Below are 24,814 nucleotides of genomic sequence, written 5' to 3' on the forward strand. Positions count from 1 at the left end.
AATAGCGAGACTGAGCATCTGCATCACCGCATCCGTCAGCAGGACCAAAACCACACGTCCGGGCTTTCACTGCCTCAGAGGAGGTTACGGCAGGGAGGACAGCAGGAGCCAGCCCTGCCAACACGATGGGATGCTGCAGGGACTCTGACACAGCTCGGGGCTCGTCCTGCTCTGACATCCCGTTTCGTACCAGCTTTCCGAAAGGGAAAACTGTCATGTGCTTCCACTTTTCGAGGAGCTGAGCTGTCCTTTAGATACCAGCTGCCAGCATAAATATACATCAGAAACAGGTTTTGAGTTCCTGAAGAATGTCTGAAAATTGTAAACACTTTTCAAGGCATATGGGGATAAACAGTCAGAATCTCAATATTGTTTATAGCTTAAAAAAAAACAACAGTCGCTTGAGTTCAGTCAAGCCAAGCATTTTGGATAGATAATTTTTAAACATTTGGTTTCAATTCTCCCAAACCTTCAGCAAAGAAGCAGCCCCATTCATGCAATACTTAACTTACAATTCAAAGTATTACGGACTAGAAAGATGGATGTTTCTATTTCAAAAAATAAATGGTCTCACATATTGGACAATCTTGGAACATCCTTTCAGAAAATAAAAGAACAACAAAACAAAAAAACCACTCAGCTGGGAAATTTATCCAGGCTGATCTTCTCCTGCTTAAACTTTAAGTTATGTTGAATTACTTGTTTGTTTTTGTTAACAAAACTAAGAATACTCTGTCAGAAAATCCTGAGCAGTGCCATTTGTCAGCCTGAGCGCAGAAGCTTTCTTTCTTGGCCTCCTCTGATCCCCAGAGTGCATTAAAGCATCCGTCCCTGACACCAGCCCTGCTCCCAGTGCAGATGCTTTGCAACTGGACGGAGTGGGAAACAGAGCTCTTTAATTTCCTCTTTGCATTAGAGTTCATTAGGAAAAATCCAGAGTCACCCTCACTGAACAAATGCCTGCATTCGCGTTTCTTCTGTGAATGTTCAAAGCATATTTTCCTGTAGTTTTCTTGTCCCTTTTTTGTCTTTTTTTTCCTAGGGGATGGAGACCCCACCTGCACCATTGGTGCTGGACTCCCTCTCTGTTTACAATTAATTCCTGATACAATTTCTTTTTACTTCTCTCACTCTCTCCACTGGACAGCTCACAGGGCCGTAATTTGCTAGTCCTGCTGTCAGGGACTTCTCTGTTTATGCAATTTGTTTATGCTGTTATGGTGCTGGTGGTTACTCAGACAAGGCACGTGGCGATACGCCCGTTCCCAGGCTGGAGAACAAATGTCTTAAGGAGCAAAAGGGACAAAACAGTTCCTAGCATACTTTACTGAGTGCACTTTGGATGACTGGCTGTCCCTTCTAAAATTCATCAGGTCTGGGGCACGTGCTCATTTCTTTAACCAGCATTTATTGCTAGCAGTTTGCAATCACTACAGCCTACTTTTTGATTATATTCATGAAAACAGTCGCAGATCTGGGCTTTTAAACACTATTTAGTCATCTCCATAACCAGCCCTGAGAACAGCCACCAAAGGTCAGGATAAATCTTGCAAAGTAAGGCCGGGAAGAGGAAGAGCACCGGTAAAAAATAAATGCCAAGCCACACAGCAGCCAGGTACAAGCTTTAAACTGCTTGCCTCAAATCCACGCGTGACGCCCCCGGCTATGTTCACCCGGTGGCAGCCGCCTGCTGTTACCAGCAGCGTCACGAGAGCGGAATGCAGAGACCGTGCCCAGACTGAAGCCAAGCCCTGTATGAGCCCCTCTGTGGCACAAAGAGGGGATTCTGCACTTTTCTTCCTGAATACCCCAGAAGAGGACAGAATTGGGCACCCTCGGTGCTGCAGCGCACCCAGTGGGCACGTTGCCCCCGGCCAGCCGCTGTGCTCCATGCCTGCAGAGACACGGGCATGCGCCTGCCCATGTGTTGGTGCAAGAATCTGGAGCATCTGGAGCTTTGGACATCTGAGAGCTACTGCTCTGAAATACAGGGGAGGCGAGAGGATGAAAAGGACTCCCAGCTGTTGCACTTGACTTGGTATCAGGTTCGCTGCTACCTGTGTGGCCCTGGCAGAGCGCGGGGGCTTCTCGGAGGCAGGCTCCCGTGCTCCTGCTGGATCCGTCCAGAGATACAGAGCTGGCTGCTGGTCGGGGAGGAGAAGCCAAGCTGCAGCTTTCCCCTCCCAGCCCGTGGGCTGTGCTCCAGTATCTCTGCTGAGAGGGGGAAAGGGCTTTTTATTAGTTGAATGAAATAAAGACCGAAGGAATGGAAGGGAAGGTTCAAGGAGCTGCAGGTGGGGAGACACCAAAAAACTGGAGCGCGGCAGCTGTTCCTACAGGGCTTGCTCTTGTCGCTGTGCTGTCAGTCCTTCACAGCCCGGCTCTCTGCTCCATCCCCAGCTCGGCCTTGGAGCAGCACAGATCCCCCAGCCCAGCCCTCCCACCCCCCCAGCACCCCCAGGCACCGCAAGCAGCAGCCATCACACCCCGCATGTCGCCGCTCGGAGCTGCCCGCGCCCTCTGCTCGGTTGAAAAACCGGCCAGCTCCGTCAGATGTGGGTTTGGGGGATTTCCACGACTGAGTTCAAATGACTGAGCTTCAGAGCATAAGGATTGCTCTGTACCTCTTTAATCCCTGCTTCAATTTATCAGCATAAAAACTATCGGTTTCCTTTGGTCGCTTCCAGTTGGAAACTCCTTTCCCAAGCTCTCCTTCCTTCCCAGCACCCCCGCACCCATCTCCAACCAGAAACGACATCGAGCCCCCCCCCAGCCATCCATGCACAGAAGACGTAGCTCCATCCTCAGGCTTAGATTTAGGCACTTTGCACCACGGGCAATTGGAAACAGAGACACTCAATCATCCTCCTTTTCTTTTTATACTGCATCCCACAAGCACTGAAACACAGCCAAGTTTGGGAGGTATTGGTAGTTCGGTGGACAGCTGATCTTTGTAAAGCGATATGCAAGCGAGCTCAGAAGGATATCATATTCCAAGGCAACTGAAGCATATTTCTGTTTCTACATCAAATTTTCTGCTACCTTTTGGCAGCAGGCTCGCTGTACATACGGTCTTGTTTGAAGATTGGTGCGCTCAGCACCCTGGTGCTCGGGTTTGGTGCTGCAGAATTTCTTCAAGTCTGCAAGGGTTTGCACGCCTCTGCTGACACACTCAGAGAGCAGGGCCAATATTTACCACACTGATGTTTATCTCTACCTGCATCGAATCTCAAATGCCTTCTCCAAGCCCAGGAGCTCCTGGATGTCTCCTGGTTTCTCGGCTTTGCCTGCTCTAAGACTTTGCACCACTAGCCAGGGACTGGACTGAAATCAAGTTTCTCCACCTCTAGTGATTACATGCCAGAAGTGGGAATCTGATGGAGTTAAGCAGTTTGCTTTTTGAACCATCCCCCAGATGTTTTGTAGGCTTTCCAAACCATTTGTAGTTGTCCCAGGGCTTTTGATACCTTGAGTGCAAACAAGTATGGCTGGAAGGACTCACCCCAACTTCAGTTGGTGCCCCATGGGACATCTGTGGCTGAGCTAAGCTCCTTCTGGAGGCAGTGCCCCCCAAAGGGAATGCACCTGACACATCTGAAGTCTCTCATTTCCCCAGATAGCCAGTTCTATGTGCCCAGACACAGCAATTTTTTTTTTTACAGGCATCCGAAGGCATCTTCTTTCCTCCCTCAACTTTGTGTGGGAGTTAAGTCACCGACTGGGCTTGCTGCACAAGGCATCCAAAATTTAGGCTGGCTCCTGTCTGTGATGTCCTAGGCAGCTCCACACCTTGAGACGCAGGCTGAAAAACTGGAGGAACATTCAGAGAAGACCCATGAGAATGGCTGAAGTCCTGGAAAACCCTGGAAATCCTGCCACGGGTGGAGGAGCCAAGCAAAATCTATCTGGCTTAGCAGCAACCTTTCCTCAGTCTGTAAGCAAGGAGAGCCAAGACCTACAGGATCTGAGCTTGGGTCAGAGCCTTCAGTCACTCACGTAGGTGCTTAGCTTGGACGTCTAAGGCTGGATTTAATCTTCCTCTGATGAAGGTCGGCCAGCTGTACTATGGAGTATGAATTAATTCTTCAATTTCTGCCCCACAGATCTAAGATTGAATGGTTGTAAATAAGTTTACCCTGCAAAAACCACCACAGGGGTGCTGAGAAAGTAATTCCTGCCCATGGGCCCTCAGACTGCAAGACAGGCAGTTAAATAAAAGGGGTAAATAGAGCTTTTTGAAAAGAGAAATCTCAGAAAAATCAGCCCTCTCCTCTAAAACTGTGGCATCGTTTTACAAAGCAGGGATTCCTGCATGGGATAATTAAAGACAGACATTTCAGTACGGAACAACTCGGTGGGTAATGAGATAATGGGGGGGAGGAAGGGGATCCCCACGCAACCATCATGGGTACACCAGCCCAAATACTGTCCCACTGTTTTCATACCCAGCTGCATCCATCTCCTCCCCACCTTCCCTTCATCTTTTTCAGGCCAAGGATCTACAGCAACCAGATTACAGCCGTGACCCCCCAGTGCTACTACCGTGGAAACCTTCAGGTGCAGAGGGTGCTCAGTTGCTCCCTAGGAGCAGGATACGAGCCCCTGGGCTTTTCAGAGGTCTGGTGGGAGCAGGGAAGGCAGGACCACGAGCTGCTACTGACTCCGAAAAGGAAGGACCAGGGGACGTGTGTCTCCCTGGAAGGATTTCCAGTTCCACAGCAGGCTTTCAAGAATATTGACCAGCACAGCCCAAGAAGCAAAATGTCTGTTTGTGGATAATAATCTCAGACAGATGCCTCTTGCACGCAAACAGCCAGTGCCTCCGAGACAGAAGGCTCTAAATAAATAATCAACAAGTCCTAGAGCTGAATGCACAGTTGCTATTTGCATCATAAATAAATGAGGAGGCTTTTATTTACTCATTCTGGTGGCAGAGCACATCACAGGAGCTCCTCAGAGCTCATACACCAGCGCTTGCCGTTGCTTCAGCTCAGCCACTCGGCTCCCACCAGCTGCTGGCTCCTGCTCTGCTCCTTGGGCTACGCACGGCTCACCGGCAGGAAGGGAGAACAAACAAGAGGTCTCCCTCATCACAGAGCACTCAGATCCCTGCTTAGCGTGGTGCTGGCGAGGCGGGGAGGAGACGGAGCCGGTGCCTGGGGATGTGCTGAGCCACCACAGCCCTGCTAGCTGGGAAGGTTGGAAGCGCCATCACACCGGGAAGGTCTCCTCATCCACCAGGATGGGAGCAGTTGCACAAGAAACCTTGGCCCTTTTTGCTGCTGAAGCTGTAGGATGCTGTTTTCCACCAGGATGCCATTGCACAGTTTGAAGAGAAAGCCATGATCTAGGTGGTATTTTGAGAAGGAGCAACACAAAGGAAAATCAGATTTTTTTGATCAAGAAAAGCGGTCCTACAGTGGTGGAGAAAGGCTGGTCAGTGGCCCAAAACTCCACAAAATGTTTCAAAAAGGAAAGAAAAAGAAAAGAAAAGCTCTACAAAAGAAAAAAAAACATATATATATATATTACACTGGGAAAACTCAATTTTGCAAGACACCCCACTGCAGAAGACACCTCCTCAATACCCCCTTTCTCCCCACAAATTCCTCTCGGGAATGCAGTGAACCAGCAGCTGTTTTTTCTGCGAGGCAAATGGCAAATCCCCCATCCGCAGCCACTGCACTGGATCAAATCTGCCCCTGGACCAACAGCCACAGTGAGACTGCACAGACCTTGCTAAGGGGCAGGAGCTTGGGTGCTGAGAACCAGCATTTGGGGTGTTCTCCACAAAAGCCATATAGAGCCAGAAAGAATAGAAAAGCTGCCGTTTATTTCTCTTAATACTCATAAAACGGGGAAAACAGCAATGTGCCATTTCCAAGGAGAAAAGCCACCTTTTCACCTTTTCAGCCACAAAATATATCCCTGGAGATGCAGCAGGCTGGGGTCTGGCTCAGTTTTATTTAGGTATGTATCAAGTGTTATTGATCCGTTTGCTTCAAGCAAACCAGTGAGTGGTGAAATTTTTTTTCCCCTGCTCTTTATGTCCTGAAAATTGCAGTTTTTCCTCTTTGGGTTTGGGGATGACAAACGGCAGAGCTCGCGGAGGCTCGGAGCTCACACGCACCCCGACCCCATCCATCAGCAGCAGTGGCACACACAGCCTGAAGCTCTCTGTGGCTTATTAATAAAACACAAACGGGTCCAAGGAGGTCCCACCCCGGACACCACGGTTGCTCCTTGCCTTGCTGGCAGCACAAAGAGGCAAACATGGGCAAGAGAAACAATGGTGTTGGCCCGGGACCTGACTTCAAGTCTTGTAGGTATCAGAAATGCAAGGTGCCCTTCCCCATAAGGCACCGTCCTGCAGCCCCTCGTTCATCTTTGGTGGCAGGAGGTGGCCAGTGCAGGGCAAATACAACGCGACACCGTGGGGCTTTGCAACACAACATGGGAAGCCCAAACCAGAGCCTTTAGGAACAATTTCTCTCCAAATGAGATTGTTATCTCATCCCATCACAAGCCCAGCTGCCTATTCACAGTTATTTTATCACTCACCTGATAGCCAAAATGCTCTTCTATATTTGAACAGTTCATCATAGGATTTATATTTCTAATATATCTATGAGAAAAGCCCAGCTTTGTGCACTGACCCTACTGCAATGGGCTTCTCTCCTGCCTCCACACTGGGGTATCTGCATCCACAGGGCCCCAGTGAGAGAAGCCCATCACAAGCTACAGATTTGGGCAATTTGGTGCCAGGATTTATCCCTCTTTCCTAAACGAATGTAAGCTGCTCCAGCACTCATCAGGCTGGCACCAAGCTACTAATACTGTTCAAAATTAGGGCTGGTAGAAAATGTGTCATAAAATTTATTTTGCAAAGGAAAAATAATTTTTAGGGTGTTTTTTTTTTTTTATTAAAAAAAGTATTTCCTCTCCCTGCACCACCACTCCATCCTCCCCCACCCCACTGAAATCATGTCTCATCTTGCACAGGAAATTTTGATTTTTCATCGGAAAAAAAAAAGCCAAACAACCCTAAGTGAATTATTTTGGCAGGAGGCCGATACGTTCCAGCTCCAACACACTGCCACAACACCTCCAGCATGAAGGACCCCAACCAGGGAATGGCAGCAGGAGCACAGCTGCCCTGAGGATGTACGGCAGCACAGCCAAAGCAAACTGGTTGGGTTTTCCAGTAAAATACGCCACTTTCCAGCTCAAAAAAAGGTTGCTTTACCTCTTGGCACATGCACGTTGGCGTATAGCCTCCACCCTATAGCAGCAGGGTAGGTTTCCTATAGGGCCTGGTAGGTTCTTTGCTGCCAGGGACGAGTAGGGGGAGGAAGCCACAAATCATAGTTAAGACAAGATGCTGACTGGGGTCCTGCCTCCAACACCACGACTTTTAAACCCCCCAAAACCTTACCTCGATGTGGCTCCTGCTGACCAAGAGGGCGGTAGGGTCCCACAGGGAAGCAGCATGCAACCAGGGGTTACAATCTGTACCCACACCCAGGGCATGGCACAAGCAAAGGTTGCTCAGGCAGGAGGAACTCTGGCTTGATGTCCCCCAGGTTCCAAGATTTGGCAGCTTTATCCTATTTTTCCTATTTTTAGTACAGCTGGGCTTTGTGCAGCTTCCCAGCTTGTAACAGAATCGAGAAGAAGCAAACCTTCACCTGGAGGTGACACCTCCCATGGATGGCGATGGGTGATGTGCTTCCACCTGAAAGATTAAAGTTTGGTGGTCCTATAAACAACCGTAACGAAGCTCCGATAATGGGAAATGTCAGGAAACTTAATAACAACAAAGATTAGCGCCCTGCTTATAACACATTGTTGCTGCACTCAGCCAGCTTTTTATATAGTATGTCGACAGCTACATACAAGCTGTGAATAGTTTTCTATCTCCTCTGGCCTATTTGAGTCTCGAGTAACTTGCCTGACTTCCCTAGAGCTGTTTTGGATTTACACTGGCTCTGCTGAAATCAGAATTGAGCAGACAGAGCAGACTGAGGCGAGCCAGCCCCACCGCGCAGAAACCAGAGGCGCTGTATTGCTTTACACAACCGGAGAATCTAGGAAACGCGCTTTGGATCCCTGTCTCTCCTTGGCACACATCGGCAGCCCTGTTCCAGCTCGAGCAGAGCTGTGCTGATTTACTGTGCTGGGGGATAGGGGCTTCTGCCCCACTTCTGATCCCAGTAAGAACGAGCCTTCCAGTTTAAACAAGAGGATGGAAGGCAAGCACACTGCCGGTGAGGGGGTCTGAGAAGAGGCAGCCCTGCTGATGGACATCCCACGAGCCCCCAGACCCTCACCTGCTCCTGATGCTGGCTGGTGCCAACAAGATGCTTACTGCATCACCGCCTGCATTGCTGCCCCCTCTGCCCACCTTCCCAGTGCCCTGCTCCGCTCCGGAGCCGAGCTGTCCCCACCAGACTTGTCATTCCCTTAGGGCTCCTCAGGCCATTTCTTAAATCTCTGCTAGCGGACAGGGTTTTGTCAGGAATGTCCCCTTAAATTCCTCCCTTGTCTCCAGATAATCTTCTACAGTGTTTAGGGCTGCTCTTCTACATACGATAGCCCTAAAAAATAAACACAGAAATGAAAGAAATTCCCTTCCTAAAAAATAAACAATGTGATTAATTATTCTGAAAAAGGCTGTTTATAGTTTGGACTTCATGAAAGAGAATGCCTGATTTAATACACTATCTGAGAATGTGCTGTTTTTCATTTCAGCACAATCAGGACCTAAATCTGTGTCTCCCTCTCCTTCATCTGAGCTGGAAATGGTTTTATATTCCATCTTGCTTTAAATTATACACATCAAGTTTATAATGGGACACGGTCTATTTTGTTGCCAAAACCTGCTCTGTAAGATCATCTATTAAACTGTATTTATTTTTTATGACAAACAAGAAAAATGACAAAACAGCTACCGAGCTTCTGCTAATGAGGACCAAATGCCTCCTCAGGCACTGCTCCTATCGCAGGCGGCCGCGCCAGAGCTGAGTTAACGTCCTTCCACCCACAGCGATGGTCAAAGGGACACACTGGGGCTTCGTCAGCCCCATACCGTCCCCAGGGACCACAGCTCTGTCTGTCTGCACTCGAGTACGAGCTTTGGGGTCAGGAGTTTTCTCCCGCAGGGATGCAAGCAAGGAAACGCAGCCCCAGCAGCCGGGGAGAAATGTTACTGGGAACTGAAATGCTACTTGAGTCCTGATTCTGCTTTCCCCCCCCCCAGAAAAAAAAGAAATTGGACAAAACTTGTCCTGTAGAGGCATGCTGAGCCCATCGCAGCCGCAGCTTGCTGGGTGACGGCTGGGCAGGGGGAAGGGGCCTGAGCCCCCACCAGGCCCAATGAACAGATTTTGGCAAACGCCTCCTGCTAAAAGCCTACCACGGTTGGGTGAAGTTAAACCATGGCCCATGTGTGTCTCATGACACCCTTCCACCAGATCTAGTGGTCTGAATGCCCCATCTGGACACAAGGACAGCAGAACCACATCCAACCTGCAGGAGTGTCAGGAACCAGTGTCAAGGGGTAGCCACGGAGGCAGAGCTGCACTGGGCACATCCCGCCTCCGTTTTTCCTCCTGGAAGAGTTACAGAGTTTGAACAAATCCCAGAGGATTGCTGCATGTTGGCAAGGCTGTTGGGATGTTCTATGAAAGCTGTGGTCTGGTTTCCACCCCCCACCTTGGTTGTGTTTAGGAGTCCCCCGACGAGCCTGAGCCTCTCGGGGCTGCAGCCCGGGATGGTAACGGCAGCGGGGAGCCCAAGGGAGCGAGGAGCAGGGCTCTGCGGCAACACATCAAAACTGCAGGATCTGGGGCCTGATTACAGTTCTGCAGCTTCCCCAGAGGCTGCCAGAGCAGGATAGGGAGGACCAGGAGGTCTTGGCTACTTCTCTTCCTGCCCTCAGCCTTTGGGTGGCCAACGAGGGAGCCGCAGGTGAACACAAGGGTGGCTCCATCCCACGGGATCCTCGGTGCTGGCTCTCACCTGGCCACCCACGAGCCTGGCTCTGAAACCATCAGGGCAGACCCACATGCAGCTGTTTCTCATGTCCACAATTTATTTCTGGAGACGAGGGCAACAAAAAGACCCTCCAGTGACCAGTACAAAGAGGCCTCCATTCACATGGGGTACATTTTGTGTGCCTCAAGTTTTTGGACATTGAAGGAAAAACCCAACACCATACAGACAGCGGGAGACCTCTGGAAGGAATCCCCTCAGCCTGATTTCATCCGCTCTGCCAGACACTGAAAGAGTCCCAGGACTTCCCTCGTGAGCGTTGACTTTGGATGTTTCCCTCAGCCCGATGACTGCTTATTATGGCACGGAGCGCTCGTCCTGCCTGGCTGCCCGCCACCACTGCGGTGGTGGCCACACTCCACAGCGCTTCGGGATCCCCCGTTAGACAGCAGCACGCCTGCCCACGTTTCCTTGGCAGGGAAGTGGGACATGACACGAGCTCTGTGGCTAAAATTCACCACGAACCTAAGGCTATTTCAGTTTTAAGGACAGCTCCACATATATTACAGTGTTAATGCAGAAAATCCTTCCCCTGCCATCCTATTTACTTCTTTTTGCCATGCCAGTTGCTAGCGAGCACAGCAGCGGGTTTTAATACTAGACATGGCAACCCATCCCATTAAAATAAATTCCTTATGTATCATATGAATAGCTAGACACATGAATAATTTAACCATGGTTTAATCAGCGTTAACCTAATGCTTTAATCAAGACCAACTATGTCATCTTTCCTTAAAAGAATTACAGACCAAGGCTCTGGCTCTGGTTTCACAGCACAGGAAGAACACACGTATCCTCAGAAAAGTTTTAAGCAAATTAATCATGCATTGCTCCGTGGCACCAGTGAGGCAAGGACTGGAGCGTGTTAGCCATCCCTTCTGCTTCACCCGAAAAGTTTTCTGTGTGCTTTCTGCTGGAACCACAGAGCCAGCTGGATGCAGTGGAAAGGGGATCACAGAAGCAGCACCCGTGCCAGCCCATCCTGTGCTGGGTGGGCGTGTGACCAGGTGCAGGAGGCAGCAAAACCCCAGCCGTGGTGCTCTCCCCCGGTGAGGCAGACACAGGAGGGACCATCCAGGAGCACCTGCTGGCCCCAGGAGGGATCACAGCCCCAGGTTCCTCTCCCCAGAGCCCAGCTCAGCACCGAGCCTACAGGGTGATGACCCCTGATGGGCCAGGCAATGCCTGGCTGAGGTGCTGCTGCGGTGGCCCACAGCCCCATTTTGGGATGCACAAGGGTCCCGTCACTAACAGGGTGTCGTTTCTAACCTACGGCAAGACACCTGGTCTGGGACAACACTGCTGAAGCTGCACTAATTTGGGTTTCCATTTTCGAAGAACTAAAATTCGCCACAGAAAATACTGATGAGAGCAGTGTCTTCTACCTTTGTGCCTTCAACATCTGCTGTGCAAAATGCGGGGTACGTGCTGCATATTTCCAACTCCAACAGTAACAGAGAAAGCAGCTTGGACATCCAGCCCTCCGCAACAAGCATCAGCTTCTTCAGTATCTGCATTTATCAGCTGATGAGATCTCTGAAGGAGAAGATCGTTAGTTACAAGCTCAAACGCAACAGCAGCCAGTCCGATCTTCCCTCTCTGGACCTTTTGAGATGTTTTCTAAAGTACTCGTGAAGCCCAGATCTCACTCTGCCCATGTCTTCTAATTTATTAATTGTTTTAAAGGGAGCTTGTGGTTGCTACTTCAGTCGGAAATCACTGCAAGCTCTCAGTCTGCACTGCTGGCTCGGAGCTGCAAGATTTCTCCTCTCCAAAATTCGCAGCAACACTGTTTTTATTCCAAGCAGTTCGGGCATCCTCCAGCCCAACGGGTTCATTATCTCCAGCTTTCTTTAAAAGGTCAAGAAATGCTCTCTGCCTGGCAGATGGACGAGTGCAGGAGTCGTGAAGTCTCAGGCTTTGTAACACAACAGGGTTATTAAATGGCAAACTCCATCCTGAGCAGAGGCAACACGAAAAGTTTGTCTATAGTTTTTAAATGAAAAAAAAAATGGGACATTCTGAGAAAATTATTTTTTCCATTTTCTTAAAAAATTCAAAAAAATAAAAGAAGTTGGATGTTAAACAAATAACTCTCTTCCCCAAAGAACTATTTCTCATTCTTCTGGTGTTTGTGTTCCAACCTGTTGCACCCAGGCCCTTCTGCCCTTTTTTAAAACTTTTTTCCTTCCCTACTGACATTACTGGAAGAAGGAAGGGCAGAAAAAAAAAGGGGGCAGGGGGGAAGAATTCCCTCTCCTCCCCCAGACACACCACCCATTCAGCAGCTCTTCAGGCACTGCCCTTGTGCTAAACCAAGAAATCCAGAGCTCATAAGCATCAGATATGACTTCAGTATCTACAGGCAGCGGTTCCTGGTGTACCAAGTGAGCAGTGCTGGGGCCACAGTTTTAGGGCTGGGAGGGCACGTGTCAGCACCCACACCCCCGTCTCAGCTGGGTGCCAGGACGCACAGGCAGGTGTGAGAGCGTGGGACTGAAAACTCCAAGCACCACCTCCATCCCCGGAGTGCTCCGCTACTGCCTCTTGCTGACCTTTGAGCTGGAAGAGCTCATATGAAGACAAATGCAGCAAGCACTTCACAATAACGATCCCCACAACAGAAAACCTCTGGGAGTTGGCAGTGCTGGTGCAAAACATGGATCCGATCGGCGTGAAATCGTGCTGCTTGCCTGCAGCCACGCTCCCCGGCTGGCACGCAACAACAGCCGTGCCTGATCAGCTCCGACTTCAACGTGAGCAGGGAAGCTCAGGAGCTGCTCCCACCCAGCCCCGAGTCCTCACTACCTTTTGCATCCCCACAGCTCTCCATGGAGCTTTAGCACAGTAATCCTGAATGCCAGCCCCAAATTCCCATCCAGGCAGGACTCGGAGTGTTACAGACCTTTACGGAGCCCAGACTGAGATACCACTTAAGCACAGACTTTATCAGCTCCAGCATCTGCCTGCATCAAGCATCCTTTACAAAACCCTTCAAGTTCCTGCTTTTAGCAAACACTTTTTTTTTTTCTGTGCCGTAATTATCTGCCGGAGCTGCAGAAGTGGCAGGTAATGTGTCGCAGCAGCACAACCAACCTATTTTTGGAGTCATAAAAGAAACCGCGAGGGAAAGAGGAGTGCAGGGGAGGTTGTGGGCTGGAGGGAGGGGAGCAGCGGGGAGATGCTCTCTGGGGTGATGCTCCCTGCTCCACTCCTCTGCTACTCCCCACAGCAGAGGAACCAGCAGGTCCAGAGCCGCTGCTTCACCTGCCACTGAAGCAGCTCAAGGGACGCAGGCAGTGGTGGCAGATCCAAAAATGCTGCCACCAGGCAGAGCTCAAGAGATAGGAAAGGAACAGCTGCCTGCAGCCGGGTGAAGCGGCTTTGCACCAGCAGAGGACGTGGCCCTTCTGTCCCCTGGGGCAGAGCCCTCTGAGAATGCCCCAGGCTGGCTCTGCAGCCCTGCCCTGCCCTGCAATCCACACTCGTGTCACTCCCCGAAAGGCAGCCGAACCCATAAAACAAACCATTGTACCTTTAAGGCGCTGCTCCAGAAAGAAAAGGCCTTTCATAGCACTGAATAGCATCTCTTTTACTCCACGCACCATCTGTTTGCCAAGATGAAGAGCTCTGGGCTGGTGGAGGCTTAGTCATTCGGACAAGAATAGGTCCCACTGTACTTACACTTCCCAGCTCCCAAAATAAAAACCACGGCAAGTCATTGACTTTGCTTACCCTGTGGGGATCATGCAGAGCTGGGAACACCTCAGCCGTTCCCTCCTCCTAATGCAGAACCAAAAGAGGAACACAGCACTGGGACCCCCGTGGTCCCTACAAGAAGCCTTAGCTTTTTCTTTTTCTTTTTCTTTTTCTTTTTCTTTTTCTTTTTCTTTTTCTTTTTCTTTCTCTTTCTCTTTCTCTTTCTCTTTTTGGCGAGGGGCAGAATTGCTGCTTTAGAGCATCCCTACAGTCACACCTGGCAAGTGTGCCACACGAAGCCCTACCTCGTCCCACTCTGCTGGGAAAAATACATGAGGGATCCCAACGGCCAAGACAGACCTGTACCAGCAGGTCCCTCCATGCTCCAGTGCCCATGGGGCAGCTCCATGTGCCCAAACTTCAGCAGCAGACTTCCCACTTCCCTTCTTCCCAGCTATCTCAGGAGAGGACTTTAAACACCTGCACGCTCAGGGCCACCTCCCCATGGTCGGAGCAAGCCGGGTGTCTGGGCAGCTCTGAGACTCACTTCACTACACCAAGTTTTGCCCCTCCCAAAGCCCAGCCAGCTGCAAAAAGGAGGCAGCAGGCATGGGGATGCAATTCATTTTGGGCTTTCCCCGAAGATCCCCTTGGGGCAGCTCCTTTGGGACACCCAGAGCGTACAGCCCCCTTTGCAGCTTCAGATGTCCATGCGTCAGACGTTCATCTATCTGCACCCCAGCAGAAATCTGGTGTCAGCCCTTCATCAACACTAAAAAGCCACAGACTCCAGTTACTTGGTGCTATGCCCCAGGACGCACAGCACCACTGCTGGGGCACTCCCAGGGATTAGTTTATAGGCAGCTGAAACACACGCTTGGGAGCAGATGTCCCTGTGGCCCCAGCATCCCTCAGACCCCATATTTTCTCTTGCATTTGCTCTCCGGGTACCCTGACTTCCACACGGTGCCCAGCAAATGCCAGGCTGCTCCTGCACCATAAACACTCTGGCTCGGACAGGGATTTGGCCTTTCATCCCCAACCTGAAAACAAATCTGCTCAGGACGGGGTCTGTGCCCATCGGAAGGGGATGCCTCGCCCCACGGGGAGCAGGGGCTGGGATGAGCTCCGGGGAGCAGCCCACCTTGCTGGGATTTCCCCGCTTCTTTCACTCATGGCCTAACCTTTGCAGCATTTAAATACCATCTTCTGGCTCCCCCTCCCTTTCTTTTTGTCACCTGCAAATTTAGATTAACAAGAAGGTTTGACAAAGTGCTACTGTGTATGTTAATAAACCCATTAGTGTCGGCCCGCCTGACATATAACCTGCAGAGCCTACAATGTTTACTAATATGATTGTCAAAGCAGAGGAACATTACTTTTTAATGACATTTCATATCACTTCAGTTGAAGTAATATCCTGGGACATGATAATCAGAAAGCCATTCTGCCACAGAACTACGTGCTGAACAGAGGCTGGTGCATGAAAAATACTCATTTTGTCAGAATTAAAACATTTGTGTTTGCTTCATAAGTTGTAAGCGCACTTGTGGAGAAACATGTTGTGAAATATTTATTGGAAGCAGCTCGGTTTCAGGTAAATGGGGCTTCAAAATGAAATGTTGGAAAAGGTTATTACTACATTCGCTGTGCCTTTCGCATGCAATACATGGACGGACAATTTATATGTATGATATGCTTAACAAACCAACAAGATTTTAGATCTTCTCCTTAAAGAAAATTTCCAAAGTGGTACAAGTGGTCATTACCAGCCCAGCCGAATTTACTGCTGCCTTCAGAGCAGGGGAAAGGCTGCAAGACTGAATGAAATGGAGTTTGATTTTATGCTTCAGGTGCAGGAGCCTGGTATGAAGCCAGCAGTGGCACCGTGGCTGCAGAGGCAGCGGTGCTGCCCCTGTGAGTGGCTCCGTCCCTGACACGTCCCCTGCGGCCCCCGAGCTGAACCGGGGGCATTAACGAAAACAAAGAAATCGTCCTGGGTCCTTTAAGCAGATAAAGAAATAAATAATGAAATATTTTCTCCTTTTTTTGAAATAAAGATCCAAGGGGATCCCTCCATCAATCTGGTCAGAACAAGCTTTCTGACAGAAACAAGCAATTGATTCAGTTTGAGTCTCCCATCGGATGGGGGACAGAGCTGATTAAAGCTGTGCATGCACTATTAATAGGAGCAGGATGCCTTGCTGTCATTATTATTAATTACGCTGCTGTGATTACTATCTGTTCATCCATCCACCCATCCTCCCTGCTATAATCCCAGCACTGGCCAAGTACGTATGAATACAAATTCTTACTCTCTTTTTGCTCCCAGTTTTCTGGGGTGTGGGGTATGGGGAACTCCTTGATTTATAGGATTTCTTATTTGTATGTTTGAGAGTGAGTGTGTCCATGCGTGAGAAAGTGAGCGAGTGGGTGGTGGGAGCTGCGTGGGTGCGACGTGTGTATGAGCGTTGGTTTGTGAAAAAAGCACAAAGGGAGAGTTAAAACCAAAGGGGGAGCCTTGGCATTTCATGTCAAGCCCACCAGACTCCAGCACCCTCCTCATTTCCGCAGGTCCCTCGGGGGAGGCCTGACCCCAGGAGCCCCCTCTCCTATGCTCACCAGCTCGTCCCTACCTGGAGGCCAGGTTCTCCTGAACTCTCAGCCACTGTCCCCATGATAGGCAGAAATTTTCCTTCCCCAAATAATTAGACTGTGATAAGAAGAAACAAATGGGCCCTCAGAGCAGTGAGAGCCGCAATAAGAGATGAATTATTAGTCCAAGATGGAAATCTCTTTTGATAAATGACTGGCCCCAAGCAAGGAAGGATTCAGCAAAACACAACCACGTCCTTGTTGTGACACAGGGACGGGGAAGGAACAAACCTCGTAAGGCGCAACAAAGCCCCCACGCTACCGCCTTGACCAATTGATTAATCAAGTGTATCCCACAGTGTCAATACGCTTCCTTCTTTGCATTAGTTACAGCATCTAAATGTGGAGGACAGCAATGACACGTACAGCTGAGGGCCTGTGTCAAACCCAGAGCTGAGCTGTCCCTCACAAACTTTGCCATGGAGGGCATCAGGAAAGCGTGAGGAGCACAGCCTGCAGAGACGTCCCAAGGAACAGCATCAACCGACCCAGAGAGCACTTCAAAACTAACACAAGCCACACAGAGCCCCAGTGGCCTGGGAATGAAAAAAGAAAAGCAGAAAGATCCAGGTTTTGCTGTTTTTCCCCTCCTGCAAGGAGCCGGCTCAGCAGGGTGGGGTGATGATGCCTCGTACTCCAAGTGAAAGAACTGCCATTTATTAATGCTGGCCCTGTTCCTGATTTTTTTAAAGTCTAGTTCAGAGGGGGAAAAAAAAAACTATTGGCGTCACTGAAAATAAACTTGACAGTGAGGCACTGGGCAAGCCATTGAAAGCAGCAGGCTTTAACATCACAGCTTCTCCTGGACTTTGATGTTCAGAAGGGGTGCTGCCTGTGTGCTGCCAACGCAGAGGAGTTAAGCACATGTAACTCCAGGTAAGGTACAAAGAGACCTTACCAAGACCCCTGCGGATTAGTTCTCAGCCACATGCAACAAGGCTGATGGAGCTTCTAGGTCCCTGCAGCCTGGAATGCAGTTCTCCCTGAGGACAGGTAATTCGAGCCTCTGGTACTGCTATTTTCAGTGGGATATTTAAATAGAAACGGTTAGTAGGAACACACACACATATAGCACATATGCTATGTATACATATATATATATACTTTAAAAAAAATCTGACAGAAATGGCTCGAGCTGGGATTGCTAAATGTATTTCTCTCTTTGTCCTCCCCCAGAAACCACTACCAAAACATACCTCTCCATCTAATGAGATTAGCAAGGTACCATGCTAGATCTTTATTAGTTAAAGCTGACCATAGTGCAAAACTTGGCCTGAATCGTAAATGAGCTGACTGCCAGATTGAGGAGTGCAGCCAGCAAGTAGATTTATTCCAAATGGGTCTGTGCTGTTTGCCTTGGGGATATGCTTCCTTCTCCTTAACTCCCTGAAAACTGGTAGCCAAGTTTCAGCTCTCCATGTTCCCCGAAGCCAGAGGTACCGCTGCTTCCCGCTCACGCCGGCCTGACGTAAGCTTAATCCCACTGACCTTGGTGTTTCACTTGAATACAAGGTAAGAGAGAAACAAACCTATATCCTCCGGTGGCTCACAGGATTTAGCACCGAGGACATTTATATGTGGCAGTTCCTGCCTCCTCCACTTCACTTGACTGGCAGCTTGAAGAGGCCAACACACTAAATATTAATAGGGGAGCCTTGGATGGTGCTATCAGAAAAGCTTGTTTACAGCATCTTCTGCACTCAGACAAGTTACTTTGCCCCCCAACATTTTTCTTTTGTAAACGAAGGAACAAGTGAGAAAGATAATTTCTGTTATGAACTGAATGATGCTAGCCTACCCCCACATGCAGTGGTCAATAGGAAATCTTTCCTGAGATCTGCACATTCCTTTCCCAGGTCACGCCCAGAACCTCCTTTTAAAGGTCTCCGAAGGACCAGCACATGCCTTGAGGGAAGGAACAGAGGCCAAAACATGGCCATGTATGAGCGTTTCACTGCAAACAACTTTCTTGCTTTGGAGGAGAAATGGGAAGCATACGCTGAACAGATCTGGTTTCCATCAGCCCGTTATTTATAGCACTGGTTTCACACCATGGGTTATACACACACGTGCTTGTTCTCTCAGACTCTCGCAGCGCTCTGCCGCACTTCCTTCTTACCTGAGCAATGAACCCATGTTTCACCCTGCTACAATCGGGCTGTCTGTGTCTCAGTCGTGCATTCACTAAATGTGCTCCGCAGAGCTGTCCATGAAATGGGAGTTTGCAAGCCGAGTATCTCCAAAACGCCCTTCTGAGCCTCAGGCTAAGGTAGAGAAGACAGACTAGTTCATCAACGGAACACAAGGGAGAGATCTAGAGCCTTTGATTCACAGGCCCCAAAGAGCAAACAACCTCTCTACAGCTGGATCAATTGCAAACACCTTCGGCACAGCAAAAAATATGGTCTCATGAAATACCAAGTTGCTCTGCTTAGCTGCTGCACTCCGATGGCTGCCTGATGGCAAAGACTCAATGTGAAGTCCCACTTTGACCAACTCACCAGAGACTGCACCAGAGACCTCCCAAGTTAGCATCCTGTAGCAAACAGCAGGGCTCTCTAGCTGGGCCTGAAACAAGCTACTACCCAGCACAGTTCCCAAGGAAATCTGCAGCCCATCCACTTGCTGATTACTCGGAGAGAGCAGCGTGGGGGTGGTAGGTCCCATCTGGTGTGCCTGGAGTCCTCCAGCGTCGTCCTAAGTAGTGAGCTTAAACAATGGTTGTTTGGTCTCTGCTGTTGATTGAATGAGATTTGTTGTCCATAATAAAACTCCTGGCACATGATCAGTCACTGTATATAAACCCAAATTACACTAAGAAAAGCCAGGATACTGTCAAACAGCTCTAAACCATCAGTAAAACAGAGGCCGACTCCAGTCACAGCTCTGAAGAGCCACGAGTGTACTGGCGTTGTTCTTCAGTGTCCCCTCGGGCAGACTCATGGGCAGAGGAGACCAAGGGCGATGGCTCTCCTTGAGAGTTCCCTGCCAATGTCTACAGCACAACACAAGGATGGGGGCAATTTCTCAGATGCCCAGGACCAAACAACAGAAGATGACACCACACGCTGTCTCTGAGGCTGTAACAATCACCATCAACAACCTACCCCTGCTAGATTTAACTGGCCAGCAGGACATGGGTACACGTGATGAGTGTGGCACCTTTGCCCAAACACACGGAAGTAAAACAGATGGTAGACTGGATGGTCTTCTTTGGAAGATGTCAGCTTTCCCAGCTGCCCTCCAGTAGGACCTCACAGCCATACCAGGCGCTCCACAGCTGATGCAATGGGTGGCAGAAGAGGCACACTACTTCCAGAGGCATCCTTTGGGCAATTGCAGCTCCATGAGTGCTGACTTAGTCACCAGAAAACCACATAAACACTTTGCCTAAGCAAAATGCCCTCAGGAGACCAAGTGATAAGTCTGGTCTACTGCTAAACCTATAGGTGGTTCAAGTTAGGTGAGATGGATGTCGCACCCTGCTTCTGGGTTCAAGTGCTTGATCCAGGTGTCTAAATGCAGGCACCTGCACCCAGTGCCACCGCAGATGTGGCAGCAGGTCTGCCAGTTCCACACAAGTGTCTCAGATGGCACAATGTGCTTATCAGGGAACTGAATGGTACTTGAGTAGGAATTAAGAAGGGAACTGCAATTACAGTTTGAGGGCTATGGGGTAGAAAGGGGCTGCTCACACGGAGCTATTTAAGGTGCTTAATAAGTTAGCTTATAGAAGAGGAAGAAGCAACTTATTAACAATAAAGAACACCTACTAAAGAGGCGATCTCTACAGCAGAACTCTTTTTAATCTAACAGACAACAGCAACAGCATATCAAGCTCTAATGGCTGGAAGCCAAAATTAGACAAATTTGAACTGCAAGGAAGGTGCCAGTTTGTAATTGAAAGAGTAATGAGCCATTGGAATTACTCACCCCGGGCTGTGATGGATTCTCCACCATCTGAAACCTTTAAATCCAGAGTGGATGCTATTCTACAAAGTGCCACATTGCAGGCACACATTTCCGTATTTGGGAATTATTGGTAAAGCTTTCCAGCTTGCATGAGTTGTTTGTGCTCTAAAAAATAAACAAAAGAAATGTTATGCTGCCCAGCTAGAGATGGAGAAGGGAGGCAGAGTGAATTCAAGCAGACAGCCCGTGGTAGAACAAAGCCACAAGACTCAGGTCTCTAACGTGCTACCATGTGCCGCCACTGTCCAGCCACTCTCAGCAAGAAAACCCAGAGTTAGGAGGCCAGGTCATAGACCAGAGCTAGGGAAGGACTTTATCAGCCAAGCACTCCCTGAGAACACAACGAATCCCAAGCTGCTCCTTAAAAGAAGTCTGGGAAGAACAGGACATCCAAGTGTAGCAGTTTTGCCAAGCCGCCTGCATTTCCAGCGAGAGCTCGCCCCAGTGCCAGTCTGCCAGGCTCAGCTCCCCCCATGCCTTTGTCCAACACCGCCACGCTCAGAGCCCTCGAGCACACACCCCGTCCTACGGATGGGTGCTCTGCAGGTGACTCGCTCTGCTCTACTCTTCCAAAGGAGCAATCCCAATTCTTGCATACCATATAGGACAAAGTACGTGTGAGAGGTGTATTTTCATCGTGTTTCCAGCAGGCAGGCAAGAGGGAAAACCACAGGGGAAATGGTCATCTGCCAAGACACCTCTGTGCTGGACCCATCGTACAGGAATGCCTGCTGCCAGTCATCGTGAATGAGCAATAAACACCCAGGCTCAGATACTCTCATTGAGAAAGTCTGTTTTACTGACTTTAAGGCTATGTAATAAAAATTAGCAGGAAGGGCAAACGGAGGTAAAAGAGCTGAAGGCTAGACTGGCTAACTGCTGGGCCCTGGGAAAGAGGTAAGTCCCAGAACTGGGTGAATAAATGATTTCTTTGCTTCTCTGATGAATAAGTTCAGGTTGCCCTCGCAAAAAGACACAGGGATCAATTCACCCCGCGTGAAATAAAAACAAGTTTTATAGTTGCTTAGATATCAAGCAAAGTATTTCACCAGATTTGTCTAGTTTCATTTTAGGGACATGAAAAAGGCTTTTGAGAAATTAATGTGGGTAAATTTCTAAGACACCTGTTTTGAAATAACCAAGAGAAGTGTGCCAGCTTGGAAATGACAAAATGAAACCTTTTGACTTAAAAATGTTAGAGATAGTCTTTCTTGGCTGAAAAGATGTAGTAAATTTGTGGATAGGTTTTATAAAACCCCCGCAGATGCATCGGTAGGATTTCATGTAGACCATAACCAGGAAGGACTCTGCAACACACCAGCTTGGAACAGCCCAAACAGAGAAACTCTGTTCCTCCTCCTCCTCCCAGTCCTTGCCTGCAAACACATCACTACACTTAACACACAAAACACCATTCATTATAGTCAGAACACAGGCGCACGAAGTTAGCTCTTACACCAAGGTTGGGATCAAAATGTAACAAAAATCTTAAAAAGCAAAGATGAAATATTAAGCCTTCCGAAAGCTGAAATAGAAAGAAATGTTACTGTTTCTCAAGCAGATGTGAAAACCTGTAAAAGTAACTTTAGCTTTATTCATTGGAGTTTATTCAGTCACACCCAGTGAAGGTGCTCCAGATTTACACATAGTAGAGAGGCTCAGAGCAAAATTCAGCCCTTAATGGCAATGCTTCAGGTTCACACCAACACTGTGTACCCAACTGCCTGCCCTCAAAGTATCTGGCACTGCTTGACATTCAGCCTTGTTCTGCCTTGTATTAAGGTCAGCAAGCCTTTGTTCTAGAGCTGCTTTATCTGAGGTTTGTACGGGGCTCCTGAAAATCTAAATAGCTCCTAGAAATGCTCCATGATGTCAGTGCAAGTTATCTGGAAGATATGGCTGCAAGTGAACAGCATCTTTCTGATTCAGAAGCCACCCAAAATGTCCAGACGTTGGTTGAGAAAATACATAGATAGGGCACAGATGTTTCTCCAGCTAGAATTATCCAGGCTGTTCTGGACATAAATCATATATGAGGGATTGTTATTACATCAATAGCTTTTTTCAGGTCAGAACCTAACCACAAAGAGACTGAATCAACCCATGCAAAGGCTCACAGGATGTCAATATGCAACAGCAAAATCAAACCAGATCCGGCCAAGCCCAGCCCAGAAGCTTGCCCTTCCTTGTTAAGGTCAACGGAAAATTTCATCAGGTGACACAGGGAAGAATAAATTGGCTGGATGAGCCTCAGAAGGGGAACGCAGAGGCCAAACTTTAGGGAGAATCAGCTGTCTGCAAGCCTGGTTGAACGGATGCCTGAATGAACTGTCTCAGAGCATTTTCCTTGGACTGAGTGAAGCCCTACAAAATGCAGTGTGTGGCCCTTTACATGGGGGGCAGATGGGCCCCACCAGTTCATGGGCTGAGCAGGGACTTCCCACATCTCACTACAGTGCTCTGGTGTTCCTGCAGTGTACATGCAGCACCCGCAGCCAAATTAACTAAAAGCCTGTGCTGCACCCTGGCCTGGGCCATCAGGAGAAGCTGTGGTTTTCATTAGTAGAACAAGGACTTCCAAAGGACCTTCTGCTTTTTTTTTTTTTTATTCCACTCTACAAAAGCAGTTGGTTTCATGAGCACTTGCAAGAAATCAGAGACCCTGGATCTTTTTTTGCAAGGCTTATTTTGGCTTCTTTGTTAAGAAGAGCAGCAAGACAGCTAAGAACTGCCTCCTAAATAGGAATGATTTGTAATTCAGACAGGCATAAAAAAAATCAGGAAGTAATAATCACTGGTTTGTACAGCCTTCCTTCTCCTAGATGTCAGGTTCACTGTTTTCCAAACCAGCTGCCCCCAGGTTTGGATGGGCTCAGGCTGAAGGCACGCAGCCACAGATGCCCCTTCCCTTCGAGCAGCGAGTACGACACTGACTGAACCACAGGAAAAGTGGGACGGATGAGAACTTCTTCCTTCACAATGGGAAATACAGCAGGCAGGATACCGAGAGGGTGGTCCGCCTGTTAATTCAGGAGACAGAATTCAAACTGAAAGCTCCATGTGGTGCAAATTAGCAGAAACTAATTCTAATCCATCCCACACTGGCACAGAGGCACGTCAGCTCCGCTTAAAATTGCACCTCCCTTCAGATCTGGGCTGCCCCTGTTCTACGTGAAGAGAAAAAAAGGACGGAGAGAGGCGGCACCGCAATCTGCGTGCAGATGGTCTGTATTATTGAACCTCTGTGGAGTATCAGCCACTTGCCCCGGTGCCCCATGATAAATCACAGTCTCCTTCAATGTTTGCGGGGAAGAGCAATGCTCTCTGGGGCTCTGATTGGGTTGAAAGTCTGACTAGTTAAGGAGATGTAAATACTGAGCTCCTATCAGCCCGTAATTGTCATCATCATCCTGTTTAGGAAACTACTCACATCTTTGAGCAGTTACTCCATGTCTCCTCCACCTCGGGAGAAGGTCTGGAGCCCATTTCCGGCAGCCGGCAGCGAGCTGCTTTTCTTTCCTTGACACAAACCAAGTTTGTCAGCTTGTGCATCCTTGGTTTCTGCTTGGTTTAAAGTTGCTGCGGGGTCCTTGGGAGCAGCTGGAAGCAGAGAGCTCACAACCTTCACCACAAAGGTGCCCATTCAGCAGGCACCAGTGCCCCGGGTGCTGCCCAACAAGAGCACCCCGTGTGCCGCGGCCCTGGGGACAGCGTCCTCTGTCCCCACCTGGGAGGAGGGGAAGTGACACTTCCAGTGGCTCTCGTGGAAGGCAGAGCCAAAACGTGTGCGTTCGCTTTCCTCTGCAGACAGAAAACTGAAGAAACACCCAGCCGGGCCAAAATAAATACGTTTGGCATCTTTCCTGCGTCTGCGCCGGCACGTTCGTGGCGCTGAAACTGAAAACAGGCCTGAACCTTATTTACACTAAAGTCTCTTTCCATCACTTTGGCAGTAGGAAGGGGCTTAGTCTTGGTACATATTATATTTTCTTTTCAGCATGTGTAAATGAGGATCAAGCTTTCACGTTGCTTAAAATAGATGTAAATGACCCTTTATGCTGTCAGAATGGTGTCGAGAGGCCTTCCTGCAATAAAAAAATCAACCCCATTATGCTTTCATATCATGCTCCACTCATTTAGTTTTAGTTTCCCAAACTCGGGCAATTCCCCTTGACCTTGGCAATCTGTGTTGAGATTTTACACAGCTGGGACTAAATCCAGGGGCAGGAGAAGGTGCATGAGCTCAGATAGAAACACATCGAATCCTTCAGCCGAAGCTGGATTTGAAGACCAGCCCATCCCCAATGGCCTCTTGGTAATCTCTGGTAGATTTATTCTTTCTATTAGTTGTTTTGGATGTATATTTTTTAAATCTTTGTATATTCCAGTCTTTTTTAGAAACCATGAAAAGGAGAACAAGGCAGAAAGAGAGAAT

General features: G+C 48.9%; 1 long non-coding RNA gene across 4 annotated transcripts in view; it reads right to left on the minus strand.

Moving 5' to 3' along the window:
- Positions 1 to 24,814, minus strand: part of LOC121056936 — a 62,361-nt gene that overhangs the window by 6,602 nt on the left and 30,945 nt on the right. For 3 of the 4 annotated variants that reach the window (XR_005813562.1, XR_005813563.1, XR_005813560.1), the window contains 2 exons: positions 11,439 to 11,589; positions 7,430 to 7,735 (listed from right to left, as the gene is read on the minus strand). The exons of the other annotated variant lie outside the window; for it this stretch is intronic. This is a non-coding gene — a long non-coding RNA (uncharacterized LOC121056936). Of the gene's footprint in view, positions 1 to 7,429; positions 7,736 to 11,438; positions 11,590 to 24,814 lie in introns of those variants that run through there. 4 annotated transcript variants of the gene reach the window in all.

This window comes from Cygnus olor, chromosome 18, assembly GCF_009769625.2.
Source record: "Cygnus olor isolate bCygOlo1 chromosome 18, bCygOlo1.pri.v2, whole genome shotgun sequence".
NCBI classification, from domain to species: Eukaryota; Metazoa; Chordata; class Aves; order Anseriformes; family Anatidae; genus Cygnus; species Cygnus olor.